Below are 6,000 nucleotides of genomic sequence, written 5' to 3'. Positions count from 1 at the left end.
AGGGAGCGCCGCACTGTCGGAGAGGCAGTACTGAGGGAGTGCTGCACTGTCGGAGGATCAGTACTGAGGGAGCGCCGCACTGTCGGAGGAGCAGTACTGAGGGAGCGCCGCACTGTCGGAGGGGCAGTACTGAGGGAGTGCTGCACTGTCGGAGTGGCAGTACTGAGGGAGCGCCTCACTGTCGGAGGGGCAGTACTGAGGGAGCGCCGCACTGTCGGAGGGGCAGTACTGAGGGAGCGCCGCACTGTCGGAGGATCAGTACTGAGGGAGCGCCGCACTGTCGGAGGGGCAGTACTGAAGGAGCGCCGCACTGTCAGACGTGCCGCATTTCGGAGGAGACATTAAACCGAGGCCCCATCTGCCCTCTCAGATGGCGTAAAAGATCCCTATGGCACTTTTCGAAGAACAGCAGCGGAGTTATCCCCCTGACCAATATTTATCCCTCAACCAACATCACTAAAACAGATTATCTGCTCATTTTCTCTCATTGCTGTTTGTGGGATCTTGCTGTGCTAAAATTGGCTGCCGCGTTTCCTTACATTACAACAGTGACTACACTACACAAAGTACTTCATTGGCTGTGAAGCAGTTTGGGAAATGCTGAAAGGCACGATATAAACAAATGGAAGTTCTTTAAAAAAAAAATTAATTAGCAGTAAGGATTGATCTTGAACAAGACTGTAATGCCAGTTCGACCAGTAGCAATAGCTAGGAAAATATGATACCACTGTTGGCGCTGGCTGTTCAGAGCCTTTACAATATTTCCTGTTGATTGCCCTGTGGTAGCAGCCAGCGAACAGCGTGCCATCAGCGAGGGGGGTGGGGGGGGCGCGGTGGGGAGGGGAGCCAAGGCCGCCTGTAACTTCATCCTTGAGTGAAATGGCTCTAACAACATAATGGGATGTCACTCTGCATTTAAGCCTTGTGCATCAATGTGAAAATCAATTTCAATCTCTTCACATTCCAAATTCATAAGCGATTGTTTCTCGCATTTATTTATGGCGCAAATGACTTTTTTGGTCGGGGGTGTGGAGCTGCAGTCAGTAAGTAACATCACAGGAGATGTCACGGTTTGAAATAAGATGAGATCTCATGCAACATTATTTAAAGATCCTCATTCAGTTGGGTGTATTTGATGTAGCGCTGGTTCTTGGATATGATTTACTTAAACATGTATGCTACCTATTTGAACTTTTGAAGTGGAGTCACTGTTGTAATGTAGGAAATGTGGTAACCAATTTGTGCACAGCAAGGTCCCACAAACAGCAATGTGATAATGACCAGATAATCTGATCTTTTAGTGACCTTGATTGAGGGATAAAAATTGGCCAGGACACCGGGGAGAGCTCCCCTGCTCTTCTTCGAAATAATGCCATGGGATCTTTTACATCCACCTGAGAGGGCAGACGAGGCCTCGGTTTAACATCTCATCCAAAAGACGGCACCTCCGACAGTGCAGCGCTCCCTCACTACTGATCCTCCGACAGTGCAGTGCTCCCTCACTACTGATCCTCCGACAGTGCAGCGCTCCCTCACTACTGATCCTCCGACAGTGCAGCGCTCCCTCAGTACTGCACTGGAGTGTCAGCCTAGAGTTTTGTGCTGAAGTCTCTGGAGTGGGACTATGAACCCGCAACCTTTAATTTGTCTCCCATAACATATACTAATCTATTGTACTTTAAAAATTGATCAGTAATCATGGCTCCGAATAAGGGAAGTATGCCTGATAATCTCCCCATCATTTAATCTCCGGCTCTTCCCTCCTCTCATGCTCCTTCCCAACTTTTCTGGGCTGCTGTTGCTTTCTCCTGCAGCCTCCGGCTCTTTTTCACCTCCTGTTTGAACCTTCCCTGCAGTTTCAGCCTCTTCCCTACATTAGGTTTGGGCCGAGGAGCTGCCCCTTCTCCCTCCTTCTGCCCCTCACTAACCTTTCCCTTTCAACACGATGCCACCCCACCCCCCACTTCCATGTCTTTGTCCTCCTCTGACTCCTCACTCTCCAGCTCTTCTGTAACCTCCCGTCCCTGCACCCCGTCAGATATAGAATCTCCCTTAGAGAGTCTTCCTGTTATCACGGTTTCTCCAACAGTGCCACTCCCTTCGGCCTCATCTCCACCGCTGACCCTTGCTCCCTGTTTCTTCTCTCTCTGGGACAATGGCGCATCTGCACCTATCTTGCTCCCTCCTGGCGTCTTTGTCTTCCCGCTCCCATCCTGCTGCCCTTTTAAGGCTCCTGCCTCTTGCACCTTCTCCTTGTCTTGCCCCTTCCTGCTCCCCGAGATGTCCGACTCCCCCTCTTTGGAGTACTTACACTTACCCCGCACCCCGCTCCCGTCTCCTCTCCCCACGCAGACACCAGATTCTTTAGGGAGAGCCGAGCCGTATTATGACTCGACTCTGCCCTCGACCCTTGCTGCCCTCTGCTGTCTTTGTCCTTTTCCACCGTACTTGGTGTGTTTTCCACCATCTCCATCCTGTTCTCTACTCCACAATTTTCTGCCTCTTCCTGCACTCTTTGTTCTCTGCCTGCTCTGCTCCTCCAGCCGCTCCACTCACACCTCCTGCTCCTGCTCCTTCTTCCATCTCCTTATCACTCAAGGGGCTTCCTTCTGCCTCAGGCTCACAGCGGGTGGGGCCTTTGTGACACACCCCACAGCTCTCCGCCTTGCAGCTCCGAGTGATGTGTCCAGACTCGCTGCAGTTATAACAGTACAAGTCTGGACAGCTTCTTACAAGATGGTCGTGTCCAAGACAATAATAACAAACCTTCACCTGGTTATCATGCAGTACCCTGAAGTACTGCACTCCTTCCATTGTCTCAAATTTCATGACTTCACCCCACTCTGGGAACAGTATCTTTACATAACGGGTTCCATCTGCTACCCTCGTTCCTGGATAGTATCTCCTCTTTATTGCCGAGCAAATTTTAATGTCCCACGACTCCAAATTTTTTATTAGCACATCGTCCTCAATATAAACCAGCAGGTTTAAGAATGAGATCACCACCTCTTCAGAATATAGCAGAGATACCTCCAAGAACTTATCTCCAACCTTCAAATTCAGTAAAAGTCTTTCCACCTCCTCTCAGCCACTGACCATCACCTCGAACCCAACATTCGGCTTTGGTCGGCAGGCAAAGCAGCTTCCCTCGCCACAGTCCTCATGTACCGCCTGAATAATATCCCAAGCTCGTATCTCCTTATCCTCGCAATCTCCTGGGGTCCCGGCCCAAATCTTCAGACCTTTTTTTTCTCCCTTCCCGCAACATTTTCTCCCCTGATTAAATTCATTCTGGGAACATTGTCCTCTGAGGGGCCCGGCACTTCAGGACCAAAAAGGCCCTAAAACCTGAAAAAAACCCACCATCAACTTTTTAACAAACTCACTCCAACTCCCTGCAGTAATCAAGCATCCAGCAGCACCTGCTCACTCCTACCTACCTGCCCACCAAGCCACGGCTGACATTCGACACTCCGTACAGAGGTGCATGCCGCACAATAGGGCATGTTCACAGATGCCAGGCATTGTGGGGAGGGACAGCTGTCACTGCTCCTACATTTTAATACAGTTTTCTTCCCATTTGTCTTCATTTCATGTTATATGCACATATTTATATTACAGTAATTATATTAACAATGAAAGCTTCTGGCTCGGGATTTGCACTTTGCTTAATTACTCCAAATTATAAACACAGAAACATTGAACGAATATTTAGTGATAGAAATAATCATATATCAGTAAAAGATTTTTCCCAATGGTACTGTTACTCATGCTTTAAAGCCATTTAATACTAACGAGATACAGAGCAATTTCAACAAAAATGGACGCTTGGGAGTCAAGAACAAGGCTGTAATTTAATGGAGGCTTTCCAGTAGTGCCATAAAGTTTGAGAGCGAATTCTGACTGTTTACGCACCTCTCTGAAAGAAAGAAAAGAAAGACTTGCATTTATATAGCGCCTTTCACAACCACCGGATATCCCAAAGCGCTTTACAGCCAATGAAGTACTTTTTAAAGTGTAGTCATTGTTGTAATGTAGGAAGCATGGCAGCCAATTTTTTTTAATATTCGTTCATGGGATGTGGGCGTCGCTGGCAAAGCCAGCATTTATTGCCCATCCCTAATTACCCTTGAGAAGGTGGTGGTGAGCCGCCTTCTTGAACCGCTGCAGTCCGTGTGGTGAAGGTACTCCCACAGTGCTGTTAGGGAGGGAGTTCCAGGATTTTGGCCCAGCGACGATGAAGGAACGGCGATATACTTCCAAGTCAGGATGATGTGTGACTTGGAGGGGAACTTGGAGGTGGTGGTGTTCCCATGCGCCTGCTGCCCTTGTCCTTCTAAGTGGAAGAGGTCGCGGGTTTGGGAGGTGCTGCCGAAGAAGCCTTGGCGAGTTGCTGCAGTGCATCTTGCAGATGGTACACACTGCAGCCACAGTGTGCCGGTGGTGGAGGGAGTGAATGTTTAAGGTGGTGGATGGGAACACAAATCAAGCGGGCTGCTTTGTCCTGGATGGGGTCGCGCACAACAAGCTCCCACAAACAGCAATGTGATAATGACCGGAAAATCTGTTTTTAGTGATGTTGAATGAGGGATAAATATTGGTCCAGGACACTGGGGATAACTCCCCTGGTCTTCTTCGAAGTAGTGCCATAGGATCGTTTACGTCCACCTGAGAAAGCAGATGGGGCCTCAGTTTAACATCTCATCCAAAAGACTGCACCTCCGACAGTGCAGCACTCCCTCAGTATTGCTCTGGAGTGTCAGCCTAGGTCTTGTGGTCAAGTCTCTGGAGTGGGACGAGAACCCACAATCATCTGACTCAGAGGCAAGGGTGCTACCAACTGAGACACAGCTGCTGTATCTGCAGCCTCCAATTAAGATAGAGCCTTAAAAGTAGAGCCATGACTCCTCTGGTGAATTCTTTGTCCAGACTGGGGTTCAATCGGAGGCGCTGTGTTAGCTCAGCTGAGCCAAGGTGACCAGAGGTTCTTTGAGTTGCTTGGCTTGGTGGGGGGGAGCGTGGGGGGTGGAGGTGGTGGGAATCAGTCAGGCTTCCCGCTCCGGATTCCTATCTATTGTCTACTGCTGTCGTACAGGATCATAGGAATATAGGGGGAAAAATTCGGTATCGCCCCATTTGGGGCGCCATTATCGGCCGTGCGCAAAGTTTAGCGCCTGGCGCTAATTATCGCCTCCAACAGCAAACTTGGCTTTTATCGCCCCTGGAGGTGATTGGAGCGCTAAATCAGGCGCTACACACCTGTCTTAAGGTGCAAAGGCCGAGGAGCAAGGCGCTACCTCAGAGCGCTGGCGAAGCAAGGAAGGGCAAATCAAAATGAACCTGCAAAGTGCTGCTCAATACTCAAAACTCCTTCACACAGCGTTGAATCTCTCCAGAAGTCTCTCTCTCTCTCTCTCTCTCTCTCTCTCTCTCTCTCTCTCAGAATGCGTGGTGCAAAAACGTCACCAACAGAAAAGGTAGGAAGCGGTCGCCTTTAAATAGCACTCCCCCAGTCCCTTTCTGACAGCATAATGCTCCCCTCAACCTGTCGTTGCTAGCGGCAGGCGGTAAGGCAGGGGGCGCCACTCAATATCCGGTCCGGGGCGCTAACTGGGTGTTGCGCACTCGACTGACGTCACGATCTGCCGGCGCAGGAGATTGTGGCGGTAGTGTTTAGCGCCGCCGAAAAATGTCTAATTAATTTCGCGAGTGGCGCAAACATCGCCGTGCCCGGGCGCAAGTTGCTTTGCGCCTCATTAGTGCCCTCTTAAAGTGCTAACGGGAGGCGCAAACAACTGAATTTTTCCCCCATAGGAACAGGAGGAGGCTATTCAGCCCTTCGAGCCTGTTCCGCCATTCAATCAGATCATGGCTGGTCTGTACCTCAACTCCATTCACCCGCCTTTGCTCCATATCCCCCTGGCTGGGGGGGGGGTCTAGAACGAGGGGTCATAGTCTCAGGATACGGGGTAGGACATTTAGGGCTGAGATGAGGAGAAA

The 6,000-nt window shown here is 50.0% G+C and overlaps 1 long non-coding RNA gene across 1 annotated transcript in view; it reads right to left on the bottom strand.

Annotated features, from left to right (window-relative positions):
• Positions 1 to 3,758: 3,758 nt before the first annotated feature.
• Positions 3,759 to 6,000, bottom strand: part of LOC147111317 (uncharacterized) — a 257,135-nt gene continuing 254,893 nt past the window's right edge. The window contains exon 4 of the long non-coding RNA XR_015080084.1: positions 3,759 to 3,919. This is a non-coding gene — a long non-coding RNA (uncharacterized LOC147111317). The remainder of the gene's footprint in view (positions 3,920 to 6,000) is intronic.

The sequence above is a fragment of the Somniosus microcephalus genome, chromosome 11 (assembly GCF_052327205.1).
Source record: "Somniosus microcephalus isolate GS21.2 chromosome 11, FLI_Smic_1.0, whole genome shotgun sequence".
Lineage (NCBI taxonomy): Eukaryota > Metazoa > Chordata > Chondrichthyes > Squaliformes > Somniosidae > Somniosus > Somniosus microcephalus.
Note: the sequence above shows the minus strand (reverse complement) of the source record. Positions and strands in the feature narration are given on the sequence as shown.